The following is a 21,638-nucleotide window of genomic DNA, read 5'->3' on the forward strand; positions in this document are numbered from 1 at the left end:
ATCTAGTGACACTCCAAGAACGCCATAAATGGCAAACGGTTAAACCGGATATCCAAGTAGGAGACGTGGTTCTGTTGAAAGACAAACAGGTAACAAGAAACGAATGGCCCATGGGACTTATTGTCAAAACCATCCCAAGCGAAGATGAAAGAGTCCGCAAAGTGGAAGTTTGGGTCACCCAGAACGGGGTCGTTAAAACCTTTTTGAGACCTATCACAGAGACTATCCTCCTAATGCCTAAAACGGACTATAATAAAGAAGAACTGGCTACCAGTTCTATGGACTCTGAGAGACATTGTGGTGCATCAAGCTAACCTAGAGCTGTGCATTCACCTACCTTACCGAGAAGGCAAGGACCTTGATACCACAGTGATACCAGCCGGTGTCACATTGCTATGTGGACATGAACTCTTGCATCGTTTGAGAATGTGATGTTATTCTTTTTATGTTGCATTGCACATATGTTCCACATACACCTAAAATAGTGGTATCTCCAGATACCAGACGGGGAGTGTCCTGGAACTAAATTCCATATTCCTTTGTCTTTCCTTTAGTTTATGGGATCCATTTCTCCCTTGTTTAATTGCCTGTCAGTTTCCCCTGTCCCAGCAGCAACGCTGCATGTAGAATACAACATTATTGCTACATGTTGTAGTTCCCTCAGACATTCTGTGAGTTGCCATAGCAGCCCCAGCCTTTCTCTCCAGAATGGGCTAGTCTGCCCCCCCTTCTGTTTGTTTTAAGATAGTCTGTCCCAAGGCTATTCCCTTTACCCACACTGCTCCTCACTTCCTTTCACCCTGGACCCTGAGTGAGTAACTGCCTGCTATATACCCCAGCAAGGCCTTTGTGTTTTACACTGTCTCACCATTGATACACTGCACATCAGACAGAGAAGCCCTCTCTATCTACATTACATCACCAAGCACCTATCTCCCTGTGATTTCCCTCAATAAAATCAAGAAAGAGAAAAGGACTTGTTTGTGCTTTGGAAGAGGTGAGACATGAGTTAAGCTAACTGGAGTCATTCATACACCATTCGTGACCCTGGCTTCAGTATAAAGGCCTCACAAAGCCTGGCATCTCACAGCTCTGTGGCAGGGTAACAAGGCATCACAAAGCCTGGCACCTCACTGCTCTGTGGCAGGGTAACATGGCCTCACAAAGCCTGACATCTCACCGCTCTGTGGCAGAGTAACAAAGCATCACAAAGCCTGACATCTCACCCCTCTGTGGCAGGGTAACAAGGCCTCACAAAGCCTGACACCTCACTGCTCTGTGGCAGGGTAACAAGGCCTCACAAAGCCTGACACCTCACCGCTCTGTGGCAGGGTAACAAGGCCTCACAAAGCCTGACACCTCACCGCTCTGTGGCAGAGTAACAAGGCCTCACAAAGCCTGACACCTCACCGCTCTGTGGCAGGGTAACAAGGCCTCACAAAGCCTGACACCTCACCGCTCTGTGGCAGGGTAACAAGGCCTCACAAAGCCTGACACCTCACCGCTCTGTGGCAGGGTAACAAGGCCTCACAAAGCCTGACACCTCACCGCTCAGTGGCAGGGTAACAAAGCCTCACAAAGCCTGACACCTCACCGCTCTGTGGCAGGGTAACAAGGCCTCACAAAGCCTGACACCTCACCGCTCTGTGGCAGGGTAACAAAGCCTCACAAAGCCTGACACCTCACCGCTCTGTGGCAGGGTAACAAGGCCTCACAAAGCCTGGCATCTCACAGCTCTGTGGCAGGGTAACAAGGCCTCACAAAGCCTGACACCTCACCGCTGTGTGGCAGGGTAACAAAGCCTGGCACCTCACCGCTCTGTGGCAGGGTAACAAGGCCTCACAAAGCCTGACACCTCACCGCTCTGTGGCAGGGTAACAAGGCCTCACAAAGCCTGACACCTCACCGCTCTGTGGCAGGGTAACAAGGCCTCACAAATCCTGACACCTCACCGCTCTGTGGCAGGGTAACAAGGCCTCACAAATCCTGACACCTCACCGCTCTGTGGCAGGGTAACAAGGCCTCACAAAGCCTGATACCTCACCGCTCTGTGGCAGAGTAACAAGGCTGAGCCGCCAGGCACCACATTCCGTCCTGCACAGGGGGGGGGGGGGGGGGGGGACACTGATTGTTAAATTGTAGCCAGGCGTTTACACGGGCGCACAATGCGCAGCAAGGCCAGTGTCTACAGGGTCTACAGGGGCCCGGGACAAAAAGGGGCCACACATCACGCCATGATATTACTGTGCGCGTCACCCACATTTATTTAACCCTATCCTATCACTGCGGGCTGCCCGGTCTCTGTATCCACTGCGTATATCACTGCGGGCTGCCCGGTCTGTATCCACTGCGTATATCACTGCGGGCTGCCCGGTCTGTATCCGCTGCGTGTATCACTGCGGGCTGCCCGGTCTCTGTATCCGCTGCGTGTATCACTGCGGGCTGCCCGGTCTCTGTATCCGCTGCGTGTATCACTGCGGGCTGCCCGGTCTCTGTATCCGCTGCGTGTATCACTGCGGGCTGCCCGGTCTGTGTATCCGCTGCGTGTATCACTGCGGGCTGCCCGGTCTGTATCCGCTGCGTGTATCACTGCGGGCTGCCCGGTCTCTGTATCCGCTGCGTGTATCACTGCGGGCTGCCCGGTCTCTGTATCCGCTGCGTGTATCACTGCGGGCTGCCCGGTCTGTATCCGCTGCGTGTATCACTGCGGGCTGCCCGGTCTGTATCCGCTGCGTATATCACTGCGGGCTGCCCGGTCTGTATCCGCTGCGTGTATCACTGCGGGCTGCCCGGTCTGTATCCGCTGCGTATATCACTGCGGGCTGCCCGGTCTGTATCCGCTGCGTGTATCACTGCGGGCTGCCCGGTCTGTATCCGCTGCGTGTATCACTGCGGGCTGCCCGGTCTCTGTATCCGCTGCGTGTATCACTGCGGGCTGCCCGGTCTGTATCCGCTGCGTGTATCACTGCGGGCTGCCCGGTCTGTATCCGCTGCGTGTATCACTGCGGGCTGCCCGGTCTGTATCCGCTGCGTGTATTACTGCGGGCTGCCCGGTCTGTATCCGCTGCGTGTATCACTGCGGGCTGCCCGGTCTCTGTATCCGCTGCGTGTATCACTGCGGGCTGCCCGGTCTCTGTATCCGCTGCGTGTATCACTGCGGGCTGCCCGGTCTGTATCCGCTGTGTGTATCACTGCGGGCTGCCCGGTCTGTATCCGCTGCGTGTATCACTGCGGGCTGCCCGGTCTGTATCCGCTGCGTGTATCACTGCGGGCTGCCCGGTCTGTATCCGCTGCGTATATCACTGCGGGCTGCCCGGTCTCTGTATCCGCTGCGTGTATCACTGCGGGATGCCCGGTCTGTATCCGCTGCGTGTATCACTGCGGGCTGCCCGGTCTGTGTATCCGCTGCGTATATCACTGCGGGCTGCCCGGTCTGTATCCGCTGCGTGTATCACTGCGGGCTGCCCGGTTCTGTATCCGCTGCGTGTATCACTGCGGGCTGCCCGGTCTCTGTATCCGCTGCGTGTATCACTGCGGGCTGCCCGGTCTCTGTATCCGCTGCGTGTATCACTGCGGGCTGCCCGGTCTGTATCCGCTGCGTGGTATCACTGCGGGGCTGCCCCGGGTTCCCGTCGTATCCGCTGCGTATATCACTGCGGGGCTGCGGGGCCGGGTCTCTGTATCCGATGCGTGTATCACTGCGGGCTCCCGGTCTGTATCGCGCTTGTATCACTGACGGGCTGCACGGTCTGCTAGCAGCTGCTATCACTGCGGGCTGCACCGGTCCTGTATCCGCTGCTGTGTATCAACTGCGGGCTGCCCGGTCTGTGTATCCGCTGCGTGTCTGAGTATACTCGGGCTGCGGGCTGGACCCGGCTTTTACCTGCGGCTGCTGTCGTATCACTGGTACTGAGGCTGCCACGGTCTGGTATCCGCTGCGTATATCACTGCGGGCTGCCCGGTCTGTATACCGCTGCGTGTATCACTGCGGGCTGCCCGGTCTGTATCAGCTGCGTGTATCACTGCGGGCTGCCCGGTCTCTGTATCCAGCTGCGTGTATCACTGCGGGCTGCCCGGTCTCTGTATCCGCTGCGTGTATCACTGCGGGCTGCCCGGTCTCTGTATCCCTGCGTGTATCACTGCGGGCTGCCCAGGTATCTGTATCCGCTGCGTGTATCACTGCGGGCTGCCCGGTCTGTATCCGCTGCGTGTATCACTGCGGGCTGCCCGGTCTGTATCCCTGCTGCGTGTATCACTGCGGGCTGCCCGGTCTCTGTATCCGCTGCGTGTATCACTGCGGGCTGCCCGGTCTCTGTATCCGCTGCGTGTATCATCACTGCGGGCTGCCCGGGTCTGTATCGCCCTGCTGCTGTATCACTGGGCTGCCGGTCTGTATCCGCTGCGTTGTCACTGCGGGCTCCCGGTCTGTATCCGCTGCGTGTATTCACTGCGGGCTTCGGCGGTATCGCCTGCTTGTATCCGCTGCGTATATCACTGCGGGCTGCCGGTCTGTATCCGCTGCGTATATCACTGGGGCCCGGCTCTACCGGTCTGTATCCGCTGCGTGTATCACTGCGGGCTGCCCGGTCTCTGTATCCGCTGCGTGTATCACTGCGGGCTGCCCGGTCTCTGTATCCGCTGCGTGTATCACTGCGGGCTGCCCGGTCTGTATCCGCTGCGTGTATCACTGCGGGCTGCCCGGTCTGTGTATCCGCTGCGTATATCTTTGCGGGCTGCCCGGTCTGTATCCGCTGCGTGTATCTTTGCGGGCTGCCCGGTCTGTATCCGCTGCGTGTATCACTGCGGGCTGCCCGGTCTGTATCCGCTGCGTGTATCACTGCGGGCTGCCCGGTCTGTATCCGCTGCGTGTATCACTGCGGGCTGCCCGGTCTGTATCCGCTGCGTGTATCACTGCGGGCTGCCCGGTCTGTATCCGCTGCGTGTATCACTGCGGGCTGCCCGGTCTCTGTATCCGCTGCGTGTATCACTGCGGGCTGCCCGGTCTCTGTATCCGCTGCGTGTATCACTGCGGGCTGCCCGGTCTGTATCCGCTGCGTGTATCACTGCGGGCTGCCCGGTCTGTGTATCCGCTGCGTGTATCACTGCGGGCTGCCCGGTCTGTATCCACTGCGTATATCACTGCGGGCTGCCCGGTCTGTATCCGCTGCGTGTATCACTGCGGGCTGCCCGGTCTCTGTATCCGCTGCGTGTATCACTGCGGGCTGCCCGGTCTCTGTATCCACTGCGTGTATCACTGCGGGCTGCCCGGTCTCTGTATCCGCTGCGTGTATCACTGCGGGCTGCCCGGTCTGTATCCGCTGCGTGTATCACTGCGGGCTGCCCGGTCTCTGTATCCGCTGCGTGTATCACTGCGGGCTGCCCGGTCTGTATCCGCTGCGTGTATCACTGCGGGCTGCCCGGTCTCTGTATCCGCTGCGTGTATCACTGCGGGCTGCCCGGTCTCTGTATCCGCTGCGTGTATCACTGCGGGCTGCCCGGTCTCTGTATCCGCTGCGTGTATCATTGCGGGCTGCCCGGTCTGTATCCGCTGCGTGTATCACTGCGGGCTGCCCGGTCTCTGTATCCGCTGCGTGTATCACTGCGGGCTGCCCGGTCTGTATCCGCTGCGTATATCACTGCGGACTGCCCGGTCTCTGTATCCGCTGCGTATATCACTGCGGGCTGCCCGGTCTGTATCCGCTGCGTGTATCACTGCGGGCTGCCCGGTCTCTGTATCCGCTGCGTGTATCACTGCGGGCTGCCCGGTCTCTGTATCCGCTGCGTGTATCACTGCGGGCTGCCCGGTCTCTGTATCCGCTGCGTGTATCACTGCGGGCTGCCCGGTCTGTATCCGCTGCGTGTATCACTGCGGGCTGCCCGGTCTGTGTATCCGCTGCGTATATCTTTGCGGGCTGCCCGGTCTGTATCCGCTGCGTGTATCACTGCGGGCTGCCCGGTCTGTATCCGCTGCGTGTATCACTGCGGGCTGCCCGGTCTGTATCCGCTGCGTGTATCACTGCGGGCTGCCCGGTCTGTATCCGCTGCGTGTATCACTGCGGGCTGCCCGGTCTGTATCCGCTGCGTGTATCACTGCGGGCTGCCCGGTCTCTGTATCCGCTGCGTGTATCACTGCGGGCTGCCCGGTCTCTGTATCCGCTGCGTGTATCACTGCGGGCTGCCCGGTCTGTATCCGCTGCGTGTATCACTGCGGGCTGCCCGGTCTGTGTATCCGCTGCGTGTATCACTGCGGGCTGCCCGGTCTCTGTATCCGCTGCGTATATCACTGCGGGCTGCCCGGTCTCTGTATCCGCTGCGTATATCACTGCGGGCTGCCCGGTCTGTATCCGCTGCGTGTATCACTGCGGGCTGCCCGGTCTCTGTATCCGCTGCGTGTATCACTGCGGGCTGCCCGGTCTGTATCCGCTGCGTGTATCACTGCGGGCTGCCCGGTCTGTATCCGCTGCGTGTATCACTGCGGGCTGCCCGGTCTGTGTATCCGCTGCGTGTATTACTGCGGGCTGCCCGGTCTGTATCCACTGCGTGTATCACTGTGGGCTGCCCGGTCTATATCCGCTGCGTATATCACTGCGGGCTGCCCGGTCTGTATCCGCTGCGTGTATCACTGCGGGCTGCCCGGTCTATATCCGCTGCGTATATCACTGCGGGCTGCCCGGTCTCTGTATCCGCTGCGTGTATCACTGCGGGCTGCCCGGTCTGTATCCGCTGCGTATATCACTGTGGGCTGCCCGGTCTGTATCCGCTGCGTGTATCACTGCGGGCTGCCCGGTCTGTATCCGCTGCGTATATCACTGCGGGCTGCCCGGTCTGTATCCGCTGCGTGTATCACTGCGGGCTTCCCGGTCTGTGTATCCGCTGCGTGTATCACTGTGGGCTGCCCGGTCTGTATCCGCTGCGTATATCACTGCGGGCTTCCCGGTCTGTGTATCCGCTGCGTATATCACTGCGGGCTGCCCGGTCTGTATCCGCTGCGTATATCACTGTGGGCTGCCCGGTCTGTATCCGCTGCGTGTATCACTGCGGGCTGCCCGGTCTGTATCCGCTGCGTATATCACTGCGGGCTGCTCGGTCTGTATCCGCTGCGTATATCACTGCGGGCTGCCCGGTCTGTACCCGCTGCGTATATCACTGCGGGCTGCCCGGTCTGTATCCTCTGCGTGTATCACTGCGGGCTGCCCGGTCTGTATCCGCTGCGTATATCACTGCGGGCTGCCCGGTCTGTATCCGCTGCGTATATCACTGCGGGCTGCCCGGTCTGTATCCGCTGCGTGTATCACTGCGGGCTGCCCGGTCTGTATCCGCTGCGTGTATCACTGCGGGCTGCCCGGTCTCTGTATCCGCTGCGTATATCACTGCGGGCTGCCCGGTCTGTATCCGCTGCGTGTATCACTGCGGGCTGCCCGGTCTGTATCCGCTGCGTGTATCACTGCGGGCTGCCCGGTCTGTATCCGCTGCGTGTATCACTGCGGGCTGCCCGGTCTGTATCCGCTGCGTGTATCACTGCGGGCTGCCCGGTCTCTGTATCCGCTGCGTGTATCACTGCGGGCTGCCCGGTCTGTATCCGCTGCGTGTATCACTGCGGGCTGCCCGGTCTCTGTATCCGCTGCGTGTATCACTGCGGGCTGCCCGGTCTGTATCCGCTGCGTGTATCACTGCGGGCTGCCCGGTCTGTATCCGCTGCGTGTATCACTGCGGGCTGCCCGGTCTGTATCCGCTGCGTGTATTACTGCGGGCTGCCCGGTCTCTGTATCCGCTGCGTGTATCACTGCGGGCTGCCCGGTCTCTGTATCCGCTGCGTATATCACTGCGGGCTGCCCGGTCTCTGTATCCGCTGCGTGTATCACTGCGGGCTGCCCGGTCTGTATCCGCTGCGTGTATCACTGCGGGCTGCCCGGTCTGTATCCGCTGCGTATATCACTGCGGGCTGCCCGGTCTGTATCCGCTGCGTGTATCACTGCGGGCTGCCCGGTCTGTATCCGCTGCGTGTATCACTGCGGGCTGCCCGGTCTCTGTATCCGCTGCGTGTATCACTGCGGGCTGCCCGGTCTGTATCCGCTGCGTGTATCACTGCGGGCTGCCCGGTCTGTATCCGCTGCGTGTATCACTGCGGGCTGCCCGGTCTCTGTATCCGCTGCGTGTATCACTGCGGGCTGCCCGGTCTCTGTATCCGCTGCGTGTATCACTGCGGGCTGCCCGGTCTCTGTATCCGCTGCGTATATCACTGCGGGCTGCCCGGTCTGTATCCGCTGCGTGTATCACTGCGGGCTGCCCGGTCTGTATCCGCTGCGTGTATCACTGCGGGCTGCCCGCTCTCTGTATCCGCTGCGTGTATCACTGCGGGCTGCCCGGTCTCTGTATCCGCTGCGTGTATCACTGCGGGCTGCCCGGTCTCTGTATCCGCTGCGTATATCACTGCGGGCTGCCCGGTCTGTATCCGCTGCGTGTATCACTGCGGGCTGCCCGGTCTGTATCCGCTGCGTATATCACTGCGGGCTGCCCGGTCTGTATCCGCTGCGTGTATCACTGCGGGCTGCCCGGTCTCTGTATCCGCTGCGTGTATCACTGCGGGCTGCCCGGTCTGTATCCGCTGCGTATATCACTGCGGGCTGCCCGGTCTCTGTATCCGCTGCGTGTATCACTGCGGGCTGCCCGGTCTGTATCCGCTGTGTGTATCACTGCAGGCTGCCCGGTCTGTATCCGCTGCGTATATCACTGCGGGCTGCCCGGTCTGTATCCGCTGCGTGTATCACTGCGGGCTGCCCGGTCTCTCTATCCGCTGCGTGTATCACTGCGGGCTGCCCGGTCTCTGTATCCGCTGCGTGTATCACTGCGGGCTGCCCGGTCTCTGTATCCGCTGCGTGTATCACTGCGGGCTGCCCGGTCTCTGTATCCGCTGCGTGTATCACTGCGGGCTGCCCGGTCTGTATCCGCTGCGTGTATCACTGCGGGCTGCCGGGTCTCTGTATCCGCTGCGTGTATCACTGCGGGCTGCCCGGTCTGTATCCTCTGCGTATATCACTGCGGGCTGCCCGGTCTGTATCCGCTGCGTATATCACTGCGGGCTGCCTGGTCTGTATCCGCTGCGTGTATCACTGCGGGCTGCCCGGTCTGTATCCGCTGCGTATATCACTGCGGGCTGCCCGGTCTGTATCCGCTGCGTGTATCACTGCGGGCTGCCCGGTCTCTGTATCCGCTGCGTGTATCACTGCGGGCTGCCCGGTCTGTATCCGCTGCGTATATTACTGCGGGCTGCCTGGTCTGTATCCGCTGCGTGTATCACTGCGGGCTGCCCGGTCTGTATCCGCTGCGTATATCACTGCGGGCTGCCCGGTCTGTATCCGCTGCGTGTATCACTGCGGGCTGCCCGGTCTGTATCCGCTGCGTATATCACTGCGGGCTGCCCGGTCTGTATCCGCTGCGTGTATCACTGCGGGCTGCCCGGTCTGTATCCGCTGCGTGTATCACTGCGGGCTGCCCGGTCTGTATCCGCTGCGTGTATCACTGCGGGCTGCCCGGTCTGTATCCGCTGCGTGTATCACTGCGGGCTGCCCGGTCTGTATCCGCTGCGTATATCACTGCGGGCTGCCCGGTCTGTATCCGCTGCGTGTATCACTGCGGACTGCCCGGTCTGTATCCGCTGCGTGTATCACTGCGGGCTGCCCGGTCTGTATCCGCTGCGTGTATCACTGCGGGCTGCCCGGTCTGTATCCGCTGCGTATATCACGGCGGGCTGCCTTGTCTGTATCTGCTGCGTGTATCACTGCGGGCTGCCCGGTCTGTATCCGCTGCGTGTATCACTGCGGGCTGCCCGGTCTCTGTATCCGCTGCGTGTATCACTGCGGGCTGCCCGGTCTCTGTATCCGCTGCGTATATCACTGCAGGCTGCCCGGTCTGTATCCTCTGCGTGTATCACTGCGGGCTGCCCGGTCTGTATCCGCTGCGTATATCACTGCGGGCTGCCCGGTCTGTATCCGCTGCGTATATCACTGCGGGCTGCCCGGTCTGTGTATCCGCTGCGTGTATCACTGCGGGCTGCCCGGTCTGTATCCGCTGCGTATATCACTGCGGGCTGCCCGGTCTGTATCCGCTGCGTGTATCACTGCGGGCTGCCCGGTCTGTATCCGCTGCGTGTATCACTGCGGGCTGCCCGGTCTCTGTATCCGCTGCGTGTATCACTGCGGGCTGCCCGGTCTCTGTATGCGCTGCGTGTATCACTGCGGGCTGCCCGGTCTCTGTATCCGCTGCGTGTATCACTGCGGGCTGCCCGGTCTCTGTATCCGCTGCGTGTATCACTGCGGGCTGCCCGGTCTCTGTATCCGCTGCGTATATCACTGCGGGCTGCCCGGTCTGTATCCGCTGCGTGTATCACTGCGGGCTGCCAGGTCTGTATCCGCTGCGTGTATCACTGCGGGCTGCCCGGTCTGTATCCGCTGCGTGTATCACTGCGGGCTGCCCGGTCTCTGTATCCGCTGCGTGTATCACTGCGGGCTGCCCGGTCTGTATCCGCTGCATATATCACTGCGGGCTGCCCGGTCTGTATCCGCTGCGTGTATCACTGCGGGCTGCCCGGTCTGTATCCGCTGCGTGTATCACTGCGGGCTGCCCGGTCTCTGTATCCGCTGCGTGTATCACTGCGGGCTGCCCGGTCTCTGTATCCGCTGCGTGTATCACTGCGGGCTGCCCGGTCTCTGTATCCGCTGCGTGTATCACTGCGGGCTGCCCGGTCTCTGTATCCGCTGCGTGTATCACTGCGGGCTGCCCGGTCTCTGTATCCGCTGCGTGTATCACTGCGGGCTGCCCGGTCTGTATCCGCTGCGTATATCACTGCGGGCTGCCCGGTCTGTATCCGCTGCGTGTATCACTGCGGGCTGCCCGGTCTCTGTATCCACTGCGTGTATCACTGCGGGCTGCCCGGTCTGTATCCGCTGCGTGTATCACTGCGGGCTGCCCGGTCTGTATCCGCTGCGTATATCACTGCGGGCTGCCCGGTCTGTATCCGCTGCGTGTATCACTGCGGGCTGCCCGGTCTCTGTATCCGCTGCGTGTATCACTGCGGGCTGCCCGGTCTCTGTATCCGCTGCGTGTATCACTGCGGGCTGCCCGGTCTCTGTATCCGCTGCGTATATCACTGCGGGCTGCCTGGTCTGTATCCGCTGCGTGTATCACTGCGGGCTGCCCGGTCTCTGTATCCGCTGCGTGTATCACTGCGGGCTGCCCGGTCTCTGTATCCGCTGCGTATATCACTGCGGGCTGCCCGGTTTCTGTATCCGCTGCGTGTATCACTGCGGGCTGCCCGGTCTGTATCCGCTGCGTGTATCACTGCGGGCTGCCCGGTCTGTATCCGCTGCGTGTATCACTGCGGGCTGCCCGGTCTCTGTATCCGCTGCGTGTATCACTGCGGGCTGCCCGGTCTCTGTATCCGCTGCGTGTATCACTGCGGGCTGCCCGGTCTGTATCCGCTGCGTGTATCACTGCGGGCTGCCCGGTCTCTGTATCCGCTGCGTGTATCACTGCGGGCTGCCCGGTCTCTGTATCCGCTGCGTGTATCACTGCGGGCTGCCCGGTCTGTATCCGCTGCGTGTATCACTGCGGGCTGCCCGGTCTGTATCCGCTGCGTGTATCACTGCGGGCTGCCCGGTCTGTATCCACTGCGTATATGACTGCGGGCTGCCCGGTCTGTATCCACTGCGTATATCACTGCGGGCTGCCCGGTCTGTATCCGCTGCGTGTATCACTGCGGGCTGCCCGGTCTGTATCCGCTGCGTATATCACTGCGGGCTGCCCGGTCTGTATCCGCTGCGTGTATCACTGCGGGCTGCCCGGTCTGTATCCGCTGCGTGTATCACTGCGGGCTGCCCGGTCTGTATCCGCTGCGTATATCACTGCGGGCTGCCCGGTCTGTGTATCCGCTGCGTGTATCACTGCGGGCTGCCCGGTCTGTATCCGCTGCGTGTATCACTGCGGGCTGCCCGGTCTCTGTATCCGCTGCGTGTATCACTGCGGGCTGCCCGGTCTCTGTATGCGCTGCGTGTATCACTGCGGGCTGCCCGATCTCTGTATCCGCTGCGTGTATCACTGCGGGCTGCCCGGTCTCTGTATCCGCTGCGTGTATCACTGCGGGCTGCCCGGTCTCTGTATCCGCTGCGTATATCACTGCGGGCTGCCCGGTCTCTGTATCCGCTGCGTGTATCACTGCGGGCTGCCCGGTCTGTATCCGCTGCGTGTATCACTGCGGGCTGCCCGGTCTGTATCCGCTGCGTGTATCACTGCGGGCTGCCCGGTCTGTATCCGCTGCGTGTATCACTGCGGGCTGCCAGGTCTCTGTATCCGCTGCGTGTATCACTGCGGGCTGCCCGGTCTGTATCCGCTGCATATATCACTGCGGGCTGCCCGGTCTGTATCCGCTGCGTGTATCACTGCGGGCTGCCCGGTCTGTATCCGCTGCGTGTATCACTGCGGGCTGCCCGGTCTGTATCCGCTGCGTGTATCACTGCAGGCTGCCCGGTCTCTGTATCCGCTGCGTGTATCACTGCGGGCTGCCCGGTCTGTATCCGCTGCGTGTATCACTGCAGGCTGCCCGGTCTCTGTATCCACTGCGTATATCACTGCGGGCTGCCCGGTCTCTGTATCCGCTGCGTGTATCACTGCAGGCTGCCCGGTCTCTGTATCCGCTGCGTGTATCACTGCGGGCTGCCCGGTCTCTGTATCCGCTGCGTGTATCACTGCGGGCTGCCCGGTCTGTATCCGCTGCGTGTATCACTGCGGGCTGCCCGGTCTGTATCCGCTGCGTGTATCACTGCGGGCTGCCCGGTCTGTGTCCGCTGCGTGTATCACTGCGGGCTGCCCGGTCTGTATCCGCTGCGTATATCACTGCGGGCTGCCCGGTCTGTATCTGCTGCGTGTATCACTGCGGGCTGCCCGGTCTGTATCCGCTGCGTGTATCACTGCGGGCTGCCCGGTCTGTATCCGCTGCGTGTATCACTGCGGGCTGCCCGGTCTCTGTATCCGCTGCGTGTATCACTGCGGGCTGCCCGGTCTGTATCCGCTGCGTGTATCACTGCGGGCTGCCCGGTCTCTGTATCCGCTGCGTGTATCACTGCGGGCTGCCCGGTCTCTGTATCCGCTGCGTATATCACTGCGGGCTGCCTGGTCTGTATCCGCTGCGTGTATCACTGCGGGCTGCCCGGTCTCTGTATCCGCTGCGTGTATCACTGCGGGCTGCCCGGTCTCTGTATCCGCTGCGTATATCACTGCGGGCTGCCCGGTCTCTGTATCCGCTGCGTGTATCACTGCGGGCTGCCCGGTCTGTATCCGCTGCGTGTATCACTGCGGGCTGCCCGGTCTGTATCCGCTGCGTGTATCACTGCGGGCTGCCCGGTCTCTGTATCCGCTGCGTGTATCACTGCGGGCTGCCCGGTCTCTGTATCCGCTGCGTGTATCACTGCGGGCTGCCCGGTCTCTGTATCCGCTGCGTGTATCACTGTGGGCTGCCCGGTCTCTGTATCCGCTGCGTGTATCACTGCGGGCTGCCCGGTCTCTGTATCCGCTGCGTGTATCACTGCGGGCTGCCCGGTCTGTATCCGCTGCGTGTATCACTGCGGGCTGCCCGGTCTGTATCCGCTGCGTGTATCACTGCGGGCTGCCCGGTCTGTATCCACTGCGTATATGACTGCGGGCTGCCCGGTCTGACTCCACTGCGTATATCACTGCGGGCTGCCCGGTCTGTATCCGCTGCGTGTATCACTGCGGGCTGCCCGGTCTGTATCCGCTGCGTAAATCACTGCGGGCTGCCCGGTCTGTATCCGCTGCGTGTATCACTGCGGGCTGCCCGGTCTGTATCCGCTGCGTGTATCACTGCGGGCTGCCCGGTCTGTATCCGCTGCGTGTATCACTGCGGGCTGCCCGGTCTCTGTATCCGCTGCGTATATCACTGCGGGCTGCCCGGTCTCTGTATCCGCTGCGTGTATCACTGCGGGCTGCCCGGTCTCTGTATCCGCTGCGTGTATCACTGCGGGCTGTCCGGTCTGTACCCGCTGCGTATATCACTGCGGGCTGCACGGTCTCTGTATCCGCTGCGTGTATCACTGCGGGCTGCCCGGTCTCTGTATCCGCTGCGTGTATCACTGCGGGCTGCCCGGTCTCTGTATCCGCTGCGTGTATCACTGCGGGCTGCCCGGTCTGTATCCTCTGCGTGTATCACTGCGGGCTGCCCGGTCTCTGTATCCGCTGCGTGTATCACTGCGGGCTGCCCGGTCTGTATCCGCTGCGTGTATCACTGCGGGCTGCCCGGTCTGTATCCGCTGCGTGTATCACTGCGGGCTGCCCGGTCTCTGTATCCGCTGCGTGTATCACTGCGGGCTGCCCGGTCTGTATCCGCTGCGTGTATCACTGCGGGCTGCCCGGTCTCTGTATCCGCTGCGTGTATCACTACGGGCTGCCCGGTCTCTGTATCCGCTGCGTGTATCACTGCGGGCTGCCCGGTCTGTATCCGCTGCGTGTATCACTGCGGGCTGCCCGGTCTCTGTATCCGCTGCGTCTATCACTGCGGGCTGCCCGGTCTCTGTATCCGCTGCGTGTATCACTGCGGGCTGCCTGGTCTCTGTATCCGCTGCGTGTATCACTGCGGGCTGCCCGGTCTGTATCCGCTGCGTGTATCACTGCGGGCTGCCCGGTCTCTGTATCCGCTGCGTATATCACTGCGGGCTGCCCGGTCTCTGTATCCGCTGCGTGTATCACTGCGGGCTGCCCGGTCTCTGTATCCGCTGCGTGTATCACTGCGGGCTGCCCGGTCTCTGTATCCGCTGCGTGTATCACTGCGGGCTGCCCGGTCTGTATCCGCTGCGTGTATCACTGCGGGCTGCCCGGTCTGTATCCGCTGCGTGTATCACTGCGGGCTGCCCGGTCTCTGTATCCGCTGCGTGTATCACTGCGGGCTGCCTGGTCTCTGTATCCGCTGCGTGTATCACTGCGGGCTGCCCGGTCTGTATCCGCTGCGTGTATCACTGCGGGCTGCCCGGTCTCTGTATCCGCTGCGTATATCACTGCGGGCTGCCCGGTCTCTGTATCCGCTGCGTGTATCACTGCGGGCTGCCCGGTCTCTGTATCCGCTGCGTGTATCACTGCGGGCTGCCCGGTCTCTGTATCCGCTGCGTGTATCACTGCGGGCTGCCCGGTCTGTATCCGCTGCGTGTATCACTGCGGGCTGCCCGGTCTGTATCCGCTGCGTGTATCACTGCGGGCTGCCCGGTCTGTATCCGCTGCGTGTATCACTGCGGGCTGCCCGGTCTGTATCCACTGCGTATATGACTGCGGGCTGCCCGGTCTGTATCCACTGCGTGTATCACTGCGGGCTGCCCGGTCTCTGTATCCGCTGCGTATATCACTGCGGGCTGCCCGGTCTGTATCCGCTGCGTGTATCACTGCGGACTGCCCGGTCTCTGTATCCGCTGCGTGTATCACTGCGGGCTGCCCGGTCTCTGTATCCGCTGCGTGTATCACTGCGGGCTGTCCGGTCTGTACCCGCTGCGTATATCACTGCGGGCTGCCCGGTCTCTGTATCCGCTGCGTGTATCACTGCGGGCTGCCCGGTCTCTGTATCCGCTGCGTGTATCACTGCGGGCTGCCCGGTCTCTGTATCCGCTGCGTGTATCACTGCGGGCTGCCCGGTCTCTGTATCCGCTGCGTGTATCACTGCGGGCTGCCCGGTCTGTATCCGCTGCGTGTATCACTGCGGGCTGCCCGGTCTCTGTATCCGCTGCGTGTATCACTGCGGGCTGCCCGGTCTCTGTATCCGCTGCGTGTATCACTGCGGGCTGCCCGGTCTGTATCCTCTGCGTGTATTACTGCGGGCTGCCCGGTCTGTATCCGCTGCGTATATCACTGCGGGCTGCCCGGTCTGTGTATCCGCTGCGTGTATCACTGCGGGCTGCCCGGTCTGTATCCGCTGCGTATATCACTGCGGGCTGCCCGGTCTGTATCCGCTGCGTGTATCACTGCGGGCTGCCCGGTCTGTATCCGCTGCGTATATCACTGCGGGCTGCCCGGTCTGTGTATCCGCTGCGTGTATCACTGCGGGCTGCCCGGTCTGTATCCGCTGCGTATATCACTGCGGGCTGCCCGGTCTGTATCCGCTGCGTGTATCACTGCGGGCTGCCCGGTCTGTATCCGCTGCGTATATCACTGCAGGCTGCCCGGTCTCTGTATGCGCTGCGTGTATCACTGCGGGCTGCCCGGTCTGTATCCGCTGCGTGTATCACTGCGGGCTGCCTGGTCTCTGTATGCGCTGCGTGTATCACTGCGGGCTGCCCGATCTCTGTATCCGGTGCGTGTATCACTGCAGGCTGCCCGGTCTCTGTATCCGCTGCGTGTATCACTGCGGGCTGCCCGGTCTCTGTATCCGCTGCGTATATCACTGCGGGCTGCCCGGTCTGTATCCGCTGCGTGTATCACTGCGGGCTGCCAGGTCTCTGTATCCGCTGCGTGTATCACTGCGGGCTGCCCGGTCTGTATCCGCTGCATATATCACTGCGGGCTGCCCGGTCTGTATCCGCTGCGTGTATCACTGCGGGCTGCCCGGTCTGTATCCGCTGCGTGTATCACTGCGGGCTGCCCGGTCTGTATCCGCTGCGTGTATCACTGCGGGCTGCCCGGTCTCTGTATCCGCTGCGTGTATCACTGCGGGCTGCCCGGTCTCTGTATCCACTGCGTGTATCACTGCGGGCTGCCCGGTCTCTGTATCCGCTGCGTGTATCACTGCGGGCTGCCCGGTCTGTATCCGCTGCGTGTATCACTGCGGGCTGCCCGGTCTGTGTCCGCTGCGTGTATCACTGCGGGCTGCCAGGTCTGTATCCGCTGCGTATATCACTGCGGGCTGCCCGGTCTGTATCTGCTGCGTGTATCACTGCGGGCTGCCCGGTCTGTATCCGCTGCGTGTATCACTGCGGGCTGCCCGGTCTCTGTATCCGCTGCGTGTATCACTGCGGGCTGCCCGGTCTCTGTATCCGCTGCGTATATCACTGCGGGCTGCCTGGTCTGTATCCGCTGCGTGTATCACTGCGGGCTGCCCGGTCTCTGTATCCGCTGCGTGTATCACTGCGGGCTGCCCGGTCTCTGTATCCGCTGCGTATATCACTGCGGGCTGCCCGGTCTGTATCCGCTGCGTGTATCACTGCGGGCTGCCCGGTCTGTATCCGCTGCGTGTATCACTGCGGGCTGCCCGGTCTCTGTATCCGCTGCGTGTATCACTGCGGGCTGCCCGGTCTCTGTATCCGCTGCGTGTATCACTGCGGGCTGCCCGGTCTGTATCCTCTGCGTGTATCACTGCGGGCTGCCCGGTCTCTGTATCCGCTGCGTGTATCACTGCGGGCTGCCCGGTCTGTATCCGCTGCGTGTATCACTGCGGGCTGCCCGGTCTGTATCCGCTGCGTATATCACTGCGGGCTGCCCGGTCTCTGTATGCGCTGCGTGTATCACTGCGGGCTGCCCGGTCTGTATCCGCTGCGTGTATCACTGCGGGCTGCCCGGTCTCTGTATCCGCTGCGTGTATCACTGCGGGCTGCCCGGTCTCTGTATGCGCTGCGTGTATCACTGCGGGCTGCCCGATCTCTGTATCCGCTGTGTGTATCACTGCGGGCTGCCCGGTCTCTGTATCCGCTGCGTGTATCACTGCGGGCTGCCCGGTCTCTGTATCCGCTGCGTGTATCACTGCGGGCTGCCCGGTCTCTGTATCCGCTGCGTATATCACTGCGGGCTGCCCGGTCTGTATCCGCTGCGTGTATCACTGCGGGCTGCCAGGTCTCTGTATCCGCTGCGTGTATCACTGCGGGCTGCCCGGTCTGTATCCGCTGCATATATCACTGCGGGCTGCCCGGTCTGTATCCGCTGCGTGTATCACTGCGGGCTGCCCGGTCTGTATCCGCTGCGTGTATCACTGCGGGCTGCCCGGTCTGTATCCGCTGCGTGTATCACTGCGGGCTGCCCGGTCTCTGTATCCGCTGCGTGTATCACTGCGGGCTGCCCGGTCTCTGTATCCGCTGCGTGTATCACTGCGGGCTGCCCGGTCTCTGTATCCGCTGCGTGTATCACTGCGGGCTGTCCGGTCTGTATCCGCTGCGTGTATCACTGCGGGCTGCCCGGTCTGTGTCCGCTGCGTGTATCACTGCGGGCTGCCAGGTCTGTATCCGCTGCGTATATCACTGCGGGCTGCCCGGTCTGTATCTGCTGCGTGTATCACTGCGGGCTGCCCGGTCTGTATCCGCTGCGTGTATCACTGCGGGCTGCCCGGTCTCTGTATCCGCTGCGTGTATCACTGCGGGCTGCCCGGTCTCTGTATCCGCTGCGTATATCACTGCGGGCTGCCTGGTCTGTATCCGCTGCGTGTATCACTGCGGGCTGCCCGGTCTCTGTATCCGCTGCGTGTATCACTGCGGGCTGCCCGGTCTCTGTATCCGCTGCGTATATCACTGCGGGCTGCCCGGTCTCTGTATCCGCTGCGTTTATCACTGCGGGCTGCCCGGTCTCTGTATCCGCTGCGTGTATCACTGCGGGCTGCCCGGTCTCTGTATCCGCTGCGTGTATCAGTGCGGGCTGCCCGGTCTGTATCCGCTGCGTGTATCACTGCGGGCTGCCCGGTCTGTATCCGCTGCGTGTATCACTGCGGGCTGCCCGGTCTGTATCCACTGCGTATATGACTGCGGGCTGCCCGGTCTGTATCCACTGCGTATATCACTGCGGGCTGCCCGGTCTGTATCCGCTGCGTGTATCACTGCGGGCTGCCCGGTCTGTATCCGCTGCGTATATCACTGCGGGCTGCCCGGTCTCTGTATCCGCTGCGTGTATCACTGCGGGCTGCCCGGTCTGTATCCGCTGCGTGTATCACTGCGGGCTGCCCGGTCTGTATCCGCTGCGTGTATCACTGCGGGCTGCCCGGTCTGTATCCGCTGCGTATATCACTGCGGGCTGCCCGGTCTGTGTATCCGCTGCGTGTATCACTGCGGGCTGCCCGGTCTGTATCCGCTGCGTGTATCACTGCGGGCTGCCCGGTCTCTGTATCCGCTGCGTGTATCACTGCGGGCTGCCCGGTCTCTGTATGCGCTGCGTGTATCACTGCGGGCTGCCCGATCTCTGTATCCGCTGCGTGTATCACTGCGGGCTGCCCGGTCTCTGTATCCGCTGCGTGTATCACTGCGGGCTGCCCGGTCTGTATCCGCTGCATATATCACTGCGGGCTGCCCGGTCTGTATCCGCTGCGTGTATCACTGCGGGCTGCCCGGTCTCTGTATCCGCTGCGTGTATCACTGCGGGCTGCCCGGTCTCTGTATCCGCTGCGTGTATCACTGCGGGCTGCCCGGTCTCTGTATCCGCTGCGTGTATCACTGCGGGCTGCCCGGTCTGTATCCGCTGCGTGTATCACTGCGGGCTGCCCGGTCTGTGTCCGCTGCGTGTATCACTGCGGGCTGCCCGGTCTGTATCCGCTGCGTATATCACTGCGGGCTGCCCGGTCTGTATATGCTGCGTGTATCACTGCGGGCTTCCCGGTCTGTATCCGCTGCGTGTATCACTGCGGGCTGCCCGGTCTGTATCCGCTGCGTGTATCACTGCGGGCTGCCCGGTCTCTGTATCCGCTGCGTGTATCACTGCGGGCTGCCCGGTCTGTATCCGCTGCGTGTATCACTGCGGGCTGCCCGGTCTCTGTATCCGCTGCGTGTATCACTGCGGGCTGCCCGGTCTCTGTATCCGCTGCGTATATCACTGCGGGCTGCCTGGTCTGTATCCGCTGCGTGTATCACTGCGGGCTGCCCGGTCTCTGTATCCGCTGCGTGTATCACTGCGGGCTGCCCGGTCTCTGTATCCGCTGCGTATATCACTGCGGGCTGCCCGGTCTCTGTATCCGCTGCGTGTATCACTGCGGGCTGCCCGGTCTGTATCCGCTGCGTGTATCACTGCGGGCTGCCCGGTCTGTATCCGCTGCGTGTATCACTGCGGGCTGCCCGGTCTCTGTATCCGCTGCGTGTATCACTGCAGGCTGCCCGGTCTCTGTATCCGCTGCGTGTATCACTGTGGGCTGCCCGGTCTCTGTATCCGCTGCGTGTATCACTGCGGGCTGCCCGGTCTCTGTATCCGCTGCGTGTATCACTGCGGGCTGCCCGGTCTGTATCCGCTGCGTGTATCACTGCGGGCTGCCCGGTCTGTATCCGCTGCGTGTATCACTGCGGGCTGCCCGGTCTGTATCCACTGCGTATATGACTGCGGGCTGCCCGGTCTGTATCCACTGCGTATATCACTGCGGGCTGCCCGGTCTGTATCCGCTGCGTGTATCACTGCGGGCTGCCCGGTCTGTATCCGCTGCGTATATCACTGCGGGCTGCCCGGTCTGTATCCGCTGCGTGTATCACTGCGGGCTGCCCGGTCTGTATCCGCTGCGTGTATCACTGCGGGCTGCCCGGTCTGTATCCGCTGCGTGTATCACTGCGGGCTGCCCGGTCTCTGTATCCGCTGCGTGTATCACTGCGGGCTGCCCGGTCTCTGTATCCGCTGCGTGTATCACTGCGGGCTGCCCGGTCTGTATCCGCTGCGTACTGTATATCACTGCGGGCTGCCCGGTCTCTGTATCCGCTGCGTGTATCACTGCGGGCTGCCCGGTCTCTGTATCCGCTGCGTGTATCACTGCGGGCTGCCCGGTCTCTGTATCCGCTGCGTGTATCACTGCGGGCTGCCCGGTCTGTATCCTCTGCGTGTATCACTGCGGGCTGCCCGGTCTCTGTATCCGCTGCGTGTATCACTGCGGGCTGCCCGGTCTGTATCCGCTGCGTGTATCACTGCGGGCTGCCCGGTCTCTGTATCCGCTGCGTGTATCACTGCGGGCTGCCCGGTCTGTATCCGCTGCGTGTATCACTGCGGGCTGCCCGGTCTCTGTATCCGCTGCGTGTATCACTGCGGGCTGCCCGGTCTCTGTATCCGCTGCGTGTATCACTGCGGGCTGCCCGGTCTGTATCCGCTGCGTGTATCACTGCGGGCTGCCCGGTCTCTGTATCCGCTGCGTCTATCACTGCGGGCTGCCCGGTCTCTGTATCCGCTGCGTGTATCACTGCGGGCTGCCCGGTCTCTGTATCCGCTGCGTGTATCACTGCGGGCTGCCCGGTCTGTATCCGCTGCGTGTATCACTGCGGGCTGCCCGGTCTCTGTATCCGCTGCGTATATCACTGCGGGCTGCCCGGTCTCTGTATCCGCTGCGTGTATCACTGCGGGCTGCCCGGTCTCTGTATCCGCTGCGTGTATCACTGCGGGCTGCCCGGTCTCTGTATCCGCTGCGTGTATCACTGCGGGCTGCCCGGTCTGTATCCGCTGCGTGTATCACTGCGGGCTGCCCGGTCTCTGTATCCGCTGCGTGTATCACTGCGGGCTGCCCGGTCTGTATCCGCTGCGTGTATCACTGCGGGCTGCCCGGTCTGTATCCGCTGCGTGTATCACTGCGGGCTGCCCGGTCTGTATCCGCTGCGTGTATCACTGCGGGCTGCCCGGTCTGTATCCACTGCGTATATGACTGCGGGCTGCCCGGTCTGTATCCACTGCGTGTATCACTGCGGGCTGCCCGGTCTCTGTATCCGCTGCGTATATCACTG

This window comes from Ascaphus truei, chromosome 10 (genome assembly GCF_040206685.1).
Source record: "Ascaphus truei isolate aAscTru1 chromosome 10, aAscTru1.hap1, whole genome shotgun sequence".
Taxonomy (NCBI): domain Eukaryota; kingdom Metazoa; phylum Chordata; class Amphibia; order Anura; family Ascaphidae; genus Ascaphus; species Ascaphus truei.